The 11,902-nt window shown below is 42.2% G+C and overlaps 1 pseudogene across 1 annotated transcript; it reads left to right on the plus strand.

The window, feature by feature from the left end:
• The first annotated feature begins 671 nt into the window (after positions 1–671).
• LOC143584529 (cysteine-rich receptor-like protein kinase 42) lies at positions 672–10,491 on the plus strand (annotated as a pseudogene). The gene is made up of 5 exons (XR_013144377.1): positions 672–1,475; positions 8,239–8,352; positions 8,421–8,771; positions 8,995–9,229; positions 9,686–10,491. The product of XR_013144377.1 is annotated as a cysteine-rich receptor-like protein kinase 42 (transcript).
• Positions 10,492–11,902: the final 1,411 nt, after the last annotated feature.

Raw genomic sequence — 11,902 nt, forward strand, 5'->3', positions numbered from 1 at the left:
TCCATCATTCTAATCACATTATGTCATAGTGGTCGGCGTCCGATCGCATGACAATGGTTTCACCGACCAACTCAATTATTCTATCATGGTAACCAATGCCCGATTCACATGGCAACGGTTTAGCCCACACATCATTATTTGTTTGCAATAATAACATGTTATAGTTTGATTGTTTATACTCACGAATAACAGTTTTGCGGTTTTCTTATATATATTGTTAGTGTCAAAATTGATGAATTTCTCACCCAACCTCGTGTTGACAAATACGCGCGACACTCTTTTTCCCTTAGCTATGGTTTTGTCCCAATAAGTTTTCCTACCTAAGGGAAGTGTTATAAATAAATATTATTTTGGTTATCAAAACCTAATATAATTAGACTTTTCTCCAAGTTATCTTCTCCCGTATATACATCTTATTATAAATAAATAAAGATATGAAAACACATAAGTCAGCCATTTCCAATAAGAAAGTAAAAAACAGTAAAGAAATGATCCTTGGTTTGAATACTATGAAGAAAGAAAGATATAGAGAGAAGCAGAAAAAGCGTGTGAAACCTTTGACTCCTCAAATCATTTCTCACCAGCCTTCTTCTTCTTCATCATCACTCCATATATACAATACAACCACATAATAATAATAATAATAATAATAGATGATCAACAACAACAACATCAATCCCCACAAAAAAGCAATAACATCCTTAACCCATGAACATCCTCACATTTCTCCTCGTATCCCTTCTTCTTCTCTCAACCCAAACCGTCAACTCCGACCCACGTGCCACCCCAGCCGGAAACCTCACGTGCGGCACCGCACGTGCCACCACCCAAACCTTCATCCCGACATTCGTACGAGCAATGGAACAGCTCTCCAGCAACCTTAACTCCTCCCAAACCAACTTCGCCCTCGCAAACATAACAACCAACAACAACTCAAACCCATTTTACGCTTTAATCCAATGCCACCGTGACCTCCCACACACCGACTGTCTCGTCTATTACGCCGTCAGCCGTACCGCCGTCCCGGCATGCCTTCCCGCCACCTCCGGCAGAATATTCCTTGACGAGTGTTTTGTCCGGTACGATAATTATAGCTTCTTTCGACGTTGACCCGGTAACAGATACTCGGAACTGTAATTCGAGTTTATCAAATAACAATTTTGATGATTTTGAAGGTGGGGTTTTGGGGTTTAATAAGAGTGTTGGTGAATTGGTGGAGAATGTTACTTTAATGGCTGTTAATAATAATAGCAGTGGGTTTGGGGTTATGGGGTTGAATGGGGTGTATGGGTTGGCTCAGTGTTGGGATAGTTTGAGTAAGGATGAGTACAGGGCGTGTTTGGATAAAGCGAGAAGCGAAATAATAAGTTGTTTGCCCAGTAGAGAAGGGAGAAGTATGAATGCAGGCTGTTTCTTGAGGTATTCGACTCAGAAGTTTTACAATAATGATCAACAAGGAGATGGGGGTAATTCTGGTATTTCACTTGTTCCCTTGTTGTTTAAGTGTTCTGGTTTTTGGATCATGATCATATGGTTTCTGCAAAAAAGAAAGAAAAAAAAATTATTTGATTTGATCAAGGTTGACTTTTTAGAGTCAGTTATGTGGTTCTTGATTTGATTGGATTGATTTTGTGTTGTTTTTTTTTCTCATGATTATGTTTTTTGGATTCATTTGTGATCCCAAATTTTTCTGCTAATTTATGCTTGTTTAAGTTACTACGGATCGAACTAGGTTGGACCAGGTCGATAAGGGGTCAAACTGGATTCGGGTCAAAACGGGTCGTTTTAATAAGGGGTCGATTTGGTTTGGGTGAAAACGAGTTGTTTTTATAAAGGGGTCGATTTAGTTTGAGTTAAAACCGGTTGGATTCTAAATTGTTGTATCTTTTTGTTTGATTTTTTTTATACATTATCTGTTTCAAGTCTTTGATTACTTGTTTTTCTCTTTTTGTGTCAAGTGGTGCATAAGATTATCATTTGTAAAATTGGCCAATTTTCAATTTAATGGCTTCACTAATATTCTTGAATTTTAAGTCTTACTTACTACATCCAGATTGAAATTTCAAACTGAAGAAACACTAACCGGACCCCGGGCAGGTTACTGGTAACCTGGGGGTTAGATAGATGTTTCCCACGAGGGGTTAGACCCTGAGAAGATGGTTCTTCTGATAACCTGCAAAACAGACACCGTGAGCTTGTCACTGAGAAGGGGGGGGGGGGGGGTTCCTCCTTGTGACCACCCTCCGGCGTGAGAATCAGACTAGATTGCTCTTTAAATATAAGTGTATATTAAGAGATTGCTAGAGCAGATATCAGGTATAATATGATGATACAAGATAAGATATGATGGTCATACCATTTGTGGTATTTATAGCCGAATGTAGGTTTCCAAGGAGGTGTGGCCGGCTGCAACAGTGTTCCTGTTCCACCAACAGTGGCCTACGCACGTGCCCTGCTAGTAGTTGGTGGGTAGGCAGCGGCTGATAGTGACCAGGCCTGCTGTGTACTATTCCTTTTCCACCAACTGCCGGCTACGCACGTGGTATGGCAGTAGTTGGTGAGTAGGCAGCGGCTAATAGTGACACAGTACAGGAGCATGCTGCTCGCCATACTGTGTCAGTAAGCTGTCGTCTCTTTAGTCAGATCTTTTTCCCATACCTCGTCAGGTACAGTACAGAAGATCTTCCCGTATCGTACGGACTGGCTTATTTGGGCGGGAGTATTCCCCCTCCCGCCCTTGTGTGGGATTGTTCCCGGCTTTGCTCATTCCCTCAGGTGACACTGAGTGATTGAGAGCTAAGTGCCTTGTGCGTGTAGCCTTGCTGCGCGGGTGGCCTTCCCTGATGGCTTGTATCCGAAGCTGCGGGAACAGGCGGAGTCCTTCACCATCGGGAGGCATTTCCTGCGGGACCAGCTTGCGTACTGCGCGTAAGGACGTCACGTCTCTGAGCATGGTTGGTCCTGCGGATCCAGTTGGTTTCTGCGCAGACGTTCCTCTTCAAGGTGAGTCTTGCGGGTCCAACTGGGCTCTGCTGGGACCTACCTCTTCAAGTCCCCCCAGTCCAATGTTCTTCTCATGAGTGTTTAATAAAGTGAGGTGAACTTTTGGACTTAAGCAAAGGGTTTTGAAAAGGGTTTTTTAAGGTTTTCCATGGGGATTCCTCCCGCGGAAGTCCTTGTCACTTGCAGAAATTCCCGAGTTTCCTGCTTGGTCTTTGGGTATGATGCGGGTAGGTCTGTAACCTCCTCGCAAGTCAGGAGCGTTGAGTCCCACTTGTGTGGATTCTCCATGAGGTTTTGGTTGTTTTGAACATAGTGATCAATTATGTTAAAACCACCAATTCCATCCTGGAGCTTCAAACAACGTAGTTCTCGACGTTCCCGCTATGCGGGGATGTTATTTCCGTTTCCGCAAGCATTGCCCAGAAGATCCTTCTTGGTTTCAATTCCCAGCGGAGCGCTAGGTATGTGAAGGGTTTTGCCTTAACACTGTACCCGCGCTCGTCTTACGGTTACTTTACTTCCAAGGTATTCCTGGCGTCAATTCCCTGCGGGTGCTAGGTATGTGAAGGGTTTTGCCTTTACACTGTACCCGCACCCGGCTTATAGTTACTTGGTTGCCGAGGTATACTTGGCTTCAATTCCCTGCGGGTGCTAGGTATGTGAAGGGTTTTGCCTTAACACTGTACCCGCATCCGTCTTACGGTTTTACTTGTTCGCCAAGGTTTACTTGGCTTCAATTCCCTGCGGGTGCTAGGTATGTGAAGGGTTTTGCCTTAACACTGTACCCGCATCCGTCTTACGGTTACTTGTTCGCCAAGGTTTACTTGGCTTCAATTCCCTGCGGGTGCTAGGTATGTGAAGGGTTTTGCCTTAACACTGTACCCGCATCCGTCTTACGGTTACTTGTTTGCCAAGGTTTTCTTGGCTTCAATTCCCTGCGGGTGCTAGGTATGTGAAGGGTTTTGCCTTAACACTGTACCCGCATCCGTCTTACGGTTTCTTGTTTGCCAAGGTTTTCTTGGCTTCAATTCCCTGCGGGTGCTAGGTATGTGAAGGGTTTTGCCTTAACACTGTACCCGCATCCGTCTTACGGTTACTTGTTTGCCAAGGTAAGGGGTATTTTCCCGCCTACTTTTTGATCTTTTTGAATTTTGAATTTTGAAATTCGAAGAGTTGGTGGAAAGAAGAACAGTCCAAAACTCTGAAACGTCGTGCGACGGTTTCTTCTGACTGTGTCAGATCGTGCAGGAAGTTATGGTGACGTGACAGTACATGGTCATTCCAGACGCTTTTTCAGGCGCGTGGGCGCGATTTTTCGGGCGCGTGGCCGCGAAATTAATGGTATGCGTCCTGTCAACAGCTGTTGCCAGCTTGTTTTTTGCCACGTGTCATAGTTTCATTGCACCTTCGTTTTCTCTCTCTTCCGCATTAATTTCATCGCATTAATTGCGATTAGTATATAAAGGGGGAGAGGGCTCTTTGTAATCCACACTTTCACTCTTCTCTTCATCTTCTTTGCGATTTCCGGCGAATACTCACCTTTTCAGGCAAGCATTCTCCCGAAATCGTTTTCTTCTTCTTTTACAAGATGTCTCGTGATCTCGAATCTGCAGTCGATGACAAGAGTACTGCTGGCGAGTGCCAGTGTGCTCTGCCTGGCGATCTGTATCGGTACGTCGTCAGGAAGTTCATGCTCGAGTCTCTCGAGCCTGAGTTTCCTGAACCCCACCAGACGGTGTACGATGCCCCCAGAGGCAAGATCGGGGTATATGATGCATTCTTTGTCTATGGGAATCTTAGGTTCCCATTGACAAAGTTTGTTTACCGTGTCCTTGAGAGGCATGGTGTTCATTTGACCGAGTTGCACCCCATGGCGATCGCCAAGATTCGCCACTTCGAGTGGGTGTGCCGGATTTTGGGCGTTGAGCCCTATGTTGACCGCCTGATGACCTTCTATACTTGGAGGTGCATCCAGGGGTGGTACACATTGACAACCCGGATTAAGGGTTTAAAGATCTGCGCGACCGAGCGCAGTCTTCGCTCGTGGAAGCGGGAGTTCTTCTTCATATCCGCTCGCGCCATCCCCATTGCCATGAAGTTTAAGAATGGGCAAGCTCTCCCAAGCCTTTACGCCTCCAGCTACCAGGAGGCGGAATGGTTCTCGAAGATATCTCGGGTCCAATCTCCGGTTTACCGGTTTGCGGAGTCCGGGATGGTGATGCTGGGGATGAGCCGGGTGTGGAAGGAGGCTGATGCGCGCAAGATTCCGATCGTCCTCGAATACGGTTCGAACTCTGTTCCTTACGGTATGCCTTTTTCCCTTTTGTTGATTTTGAATTTCTTCTAACTTCTTTCTTGTTTATTTCAGAGGGGAACGACTTGCAGTCGCTCCTGAACCCGCGGGAGGCTGACGGTCCCGCACGGATGGGTACTCGCGCTCTAGATGAGAACGAGTTGCCCATCCTAGAACAAACGGCGGATCGGTTCGTGGAGGTCTATCCGCTAGGCCATGAGATCCTTAGCGCCCGTCGGCCAGGTAAGGCGCTCTTCGACCCTCGACCCCTCAATGTTGAAACCTCTGCTGGAATTCCTCTAATCGTATGTTCTGATGAGGAATCCGCAGATGGTCCTCCGTTGGTGCGGAAGAAGAAGGCTGCCGGCGGGAAGGGGAAGGAGAAGGCCTCCACTGCCGATCCAACGCCTCGGTCCGATTCAGAGGCCGAGAGCGAAGAGGTGGCGGGGAATCCCGATGGTAATAAGACCACAGCTCCGGAGGTTGCGACTGTCACCTCCGGAGAGCCAAAGAAGAAGACGGTGACCGGCGCAAAGAGGCCGGCTCCGTCGGTTCCGTCCCCGCCTCTCCGTACCTTTAGGCTCAAGATAACCCGTAAGCACAAATTTCCTTTAGCCTTTATCTTCATAGCTTAATCTGTTAACACTTTTCTTTACGCAGGCGTGGATGTTGACGCATTCCAGGGTGGAGCGCCGAGTAGTACCTCCCCGCCAATGACGGTAGGCTTGGTCAGCCTACCTGAGGCGACGACCCAGGCGCCTGCGCCTGCTTCCGCTGGTCCAGTTGCTCACTCCTTTGAGCCGACTGTTCCAGCTGAGATGACGTCACCGCCGGCTGTTAGTGCTATTTTTACAGCATCTTTCACCGAGCCGGCGGTTACGATTGCTGCGACTACCGCGGCGGCGACCGCGACGACTACTACCGTGCCCCCGCCATCGGCAACGACGGTCGATCCATCAGGTACGCATGGGGCTTCTCGCCAATCTCTGCCACCTTCCCATCTGCCTGACCTCTTGGATGGATTTCCGTTGGGTTCAGGTGATGGGTTCGGCGGCTATCGGCCTGTAATTGACCCTACAGGTGCGTAGGGTTCTTTTGGCCCTTTTTATATATTTTTTCTTTTATCTTTTCCTAACTGCTTTGTTTTTTGCAGTGTCGGATTCCAATGAAGTGTATGTTCCACGATGGAACATTCGCCGAGGAACAACCCTTCGTACCCCTGTGGAGTGCGTGGAATGGGCTCGTCACGCTGCTCCCAGTGGTGCGTTGGGGGAAGCCATGGCTAGCTACCAGGAGGGTAGGCTGAGCAATGAGCTTCGGGTTCTCCTGGCCCGGATGCAGCCGCGCGTCGAGCTGCTTTGTCGTATCCCTTCTTCTTCTCTCAACCCAAACCGTCAACTCCGACCCACGTGCCACCCCAGCCGGAAACCTCACGTGCGGCACCGCACGTGCCACCACCCAAACCTTCATCCCGACATTCGTACGAGCAATGGAACAGCTCTCCAGCAACCTTAACTCCTCCCAAACCAACTTCGCCCTCGCAAACATAACAACCAACAACAACTCAAACCCATTTTACGCTTTAATCCAATGCCACCGTGACCTCCCACACACCGACTGTCTCGTCTATTACGCCGTCAGCCGTACCGCCGTCCCGGCATGCCTTCCCGCCACCTCCGGCAGAATATTCCTTGACGAGTGTTTTGTCCGGTACGATAATTATAGCTTCTTTCGACGTTGACCCGGGTAACAGATACTCGGAACTGTAATTCGAGTTTATCAAATAACAATTTTTATGATTTTGAAGGTGGGGTTTTGGGGTTTAATAAGAGTGTTGGTGAATTGGTGGAGAATGTTACTTTAATGGCTGTTAATAATAATAGCAGTGGGTTTGGGGTTATGGGGTTGAATGGGGTGTATGGGTTGGCTCAGTGTTGGGATAGTTTGAGTAAGGATGAGTGCAGGGCGTGTTTGGATAAAGCGAGAAGCGAAATAATAAGTTGTTTGCCCAGTAGAGAAGGGAGAAGTATGAATGCAGGCTGTTTCTTGAGGTATTCGACTCAGAAGTTTTACAATAATGATCAACAAGGAGATGGGGGTAATTCTGATTTTGTTTGATTTTTTTTATACATTATCTGTTTCAAGTCTTTGATTACTTGTTTTTCTCTTTTTGTGTCAAGTGGTGCATAAGATTATCATTTGTAAAATTGGCCAATTTTCAATTTAATGGCTTCACTAATATTCTTGAATTTTAAGTCTTACTTACTACATCCAGATTGAAATTTCAAACATACTAGTTTTCAAATCCAAATTCTATATGGGCATCTTCAATTTTCAGTTCCAGAGTATATTATTTTCAGTTCAACTTTTAAAGATAATCTTTTTGACCCGTGAAAGTCAAACCTTTTTGGTCTAATATGTCATTAGTTGGGAAATGTACAGGATGTTTCACTCTGTTTTTATTTTTTATACTCAAATCCAGTTGAAATTTGGGTGCTTGTTTAGGTTAACCTACCTTGAAGAAATTTTCAAAGTTATTTTGTTGACTTTTTTGTCTTGATCCATTTTTTTTTTTTTTTTTTTTTTATGCTTAAAAATCAATTTTGGCTCATAGAAATTTAAATAAAGAATTTATTGTTAATCTATCAACTTACTTGTATTTTTTTACTTAGAAGTTGCTGTCATTGTTTACCTTCATAATGATTCACTATCACGTGCGTTTGACCGTAACACTTTGGACGTATTTTCAGTTAATATTTTTAAAGTACGATTTGTGTCACCGACAAAACGTGACTTTTTATGGTTCCTTCAAATTTTATGCGGTTTAAATGTTCCCATTTTAATGCTAAAGTTAACTTTTTAATGATTTTAAACTCAGTGAAAAGAAATATTGTAATATTCATGTGACAAATGGATTATAATATTTTATTTATTAATTTCAGGCCTTTCTAGTCCGGGAGCCAAAGTAGCAGTTGTTCTGGCTGCAGTTGCTTTCCTCATGATATCATCTTTTGCAGGTTATGCAGCACATATAAGAATATCAAAGCAAAAAGAAGGTAAATTTAAATATAAAGTCAAATAATTTGTTGACCTGAATGACTAAAATGTTGACTTATAATAACAGAGCAGAAAATTATGGGATTAATACCAAGTTCATATAACAAGTCGGGATTAATGTACAAATATGAAACGCTCGAGAAAGCAACAAACTACTTTGACAGTTCAAATAAGTTAGGTCAAGGAGGAGCGGGTTCAGTCTACAAAGGAACGCTTCCTAATGGAGATGTTGTTGCTGTGAAACGATTATTTTTCACTACGCGACAATGGGTTGATCAGTTTTTTAATGAAGTTAATTTGGTTAGTGCAATTGAACACAAGAATCTTGTTAAGCTTTTGGCTTGTAGTATCGAAGGACCTGAGAGTCTTTTGGTTTATGAGTTTCTTCCAAATAAGAGCCTTGATCATTTCCTTTTCGGTAAGTTCCTCGTTTTATTTAGCTGCTTTTTAATAGTTTTTACTTTTTAGGGTTAATACTTGATATCATAGTAATCAAATATAATTTCTTATTTTTTACGAAAAAGTTCATCAACCTAATCTTGGTATATTTGACTATAATTCTTTAAATTACGATAATCACATTTTAACCACGTAAAAGTAGGAAGGTTTCAATATGACCAAGGTTGGTATTTTGTTTGCAGACAAGGATCATGTACATATTCTTAGCTGGAGTCAGCGGGTCGGGGTGATTCTTGGAACAGCAGAAGGTCTAGCATATCTTCATGGCGGGTGTCATGTGAAAATCATCCACCGAGACATTAAGAGCAGCAACATTCTTCTTGACAAAGATTTTTCTCCCAAAATCTCTGATTTTGGCCTCGTGAGGACTTTTACAACCGATCGAAGTCATCTTACCACCGGCATTGCTGGAACTTTGTAAGATCCGAGGCATCTTCGTATACCTTTTCTTGCATAAAAACGATATATATATGTACAACCAAAAAAGAGCAGAATAACCCACATATGCCTGGGTAAACGTAGAAGACAATTTTTTGCGAGAACAAAAATATAAAATGTGTCATTTATTTTTCAGCTTTAAAAGTTTATTAACTACAAGAAAATGGTTGAAATACAATGTTGATTTATCTAATCTAACACGTAACCTAAACATGTGTAGGTAAACATTTAAAAATGAAAAAAAAGTGCATAAAAAAATTATTTTAATGGTTTTTATGCATATAACATAGACATTTCTATGTAGGAAGTAAAAGTTTATAAAATATGAATCATTTATAGGAAAAATAAATGATTTAAGTTTGTTTCTTTTGTTCTTGCAATAATTTCTTAATATAGCTCAGAAAGTAATCAATCATTGTTTTTTGTTATTTTCAGAGGGTATATGGCACCCGAATACATAGTCCGAGGTCAACTGACCGAAAAGGCTGATGTTTTTAGTTTTGGAGTCGTGGTTCTCGAAATCGCTAGTGGCAAACGAAACAACGCCTTTGTAGAAGACACGGGCTCGCTATTGCAAACCGTATGGCTAAAAAACCATACACTTTCTCAAACATTTTAACTTCATTATTTTAATTTTAATCGCATGTTGACGGACACAGGTTGGAGGCTATACAAAGAAGGTGCTGTGTCGGACGTGATTGACCCGTTACTAAAAGGTGAGTTTCCCGAACAAGAAGCGTTAGAAGTGGTGCAAATCGGGCTTTTGTGCACGCAAGTGTCTGCGGCTCTAAGGCCATCGATGGCGGAAGTGGTTGACTTTTTGACCAAAAGGGGTGGAGATCAGCAGATCCCGGTCCCTAGTCAACCTCCTTTTTTAAATACTCGGGCCCTCATGTCTCAACAGTTAAGCAGCTTGACGTTTAGCCCGTTGACCAAGGTGGGGATGTCGTTGACCGCCACATCACAGTCGTCCACGAACCTGAGTTCAGAGGGCCCTTGAGAATTGATGAAGCGAGTTCGAGTTAAGCTTATTTTGTTGCCATATATGGTTTGAGTTTATAATAGAAAAAGAAGAGATTTTTTTGGGAGGAGAATGTGCATGATTTTGGACACGGTCTAGGTTCATATTCTCTTTTTTTTTTTTTTTTCTAATTATTTTTGAAAATATTTAGTATTGCATTGTAAATTTTTATATTGTATACAAAGTATATTATATAGTGAGTGAGTTAAACTAATAAAAAGCTGTTATGGTATTTTTGTACTTTTATAAATGATCTCAAGTTGTTTATTCACTTCTTTTGGTATTTTACTTGCGGTCTGTTTATTTACATCTGAATGGGTTTTAATTCATTCAGACTTCAGACTGTTTGGTTCCAAACAGAAGAACATTTGAATGGTTAAAATCATGTGTGAATCATTCAGACTTATTGTTGTTAAATAAGACATAGACTCATTCAGATCTGACTCATTCAGATCAGATCTGAATGAATCAAACAGCCTTTGGTTTCCCAGGAATGGTTTCAAAACAAAATAAAGAAAAGTAATTTTTTACATAAAAGGCAGATAATTGAGGAGGAGCTTTTTCTTAAAAGCTTGAAGCTCCTAAAAACTCCCAAAGCTTCTTGCTAAACATACTCTTTACACGGAAAATTCACTATTATTTGATGTGTGATATACATATTCTTCAAAAGTTATAAAAAAATGGTAAAACTTTATAAACAGGTTAATAGAAGTGGATAGTAATTAATATTCCATAATGTTATAAATATGACGATGTAATTATTAGAAGTATGAACACATTTTCAAATATGATGAAATAATTAAGAGAAAATTCCTCTAATAACCTCTTTGACGATAGAAATTTCAAGATATGTCCCAAGTAAAAATAATTATCACGTGGGGTTTCTTTAGAAGACGATGAGATTGAGGGAGGTAACAGAAACCGACGTGTGGCATGAAATCCGGAGCCACAATCATTTCTGAGTAAAATTCATAATCAAAAATCCACCTTTTGAAAACCATCGGCCGCGACGAACTGCAACCTTGTTTTCGTCATGGCGAGGTGTTTCAGATCTAGACATCGGAAACGTATTTCTCAAGTGGGGTGACTGGGTTTGCTAGACCAATGAATATACGACACCTATTACCAAACACGACGCCCCGACATATCAGAGAGTTTTTACTCGCTTTGTTTCTAGCTGTGGCAACGGCATTTGAAAAATGGTCGGAGGCGCTTCTTTATTCTAAATCGGTGGCCTCACCGACGATTTCTGCTCCAATCGTCTACTGTCTGAATGCACTACGGCGATGGAACATTCCTGTGACATTAACGGTATGTCGCTACGTTTTCAAAATTCACAATTTGTTTTACAAAAAGTGAGAGAGAAGATAATATCTTGCTTTTTTATTTTGAGAATAACAGGTGACAGTAAATAGAACAGGTGAATTACTTTTTCAAAAACCATTGTACCACATTATAAAACCGTCGTCAACGACCATATTATGAGGATATTTCTAGGTTTTTTCGGTTTTAAGGACAAAACAGAAATCTCATTCTTCAAAAGGGTTATTTTCGAAATTCTCTGCCTGTAATTTTGTTGACTAAACCGAATCATTTTAACCCAAACCAGTTTTGAGTTTTAAACCGTTTTA

This window comes from Bidens hawaiensis, unplaced genomic scaffold, assembly GCF_021521415.1.
Source record: "Bidens hawaiensis isolate Kalapana, Puna unplaced genomic scaffold, B.hawaiensis_p1.1 tig00033154_1, whole genome shotgun sequence".
Lineage (NCBI taxonomy): Eukaryota > Viridiplantae > Streptophyta > Magnoliopsida > Asterales > Asteraceae > Bidens > Bidens hawaiensis.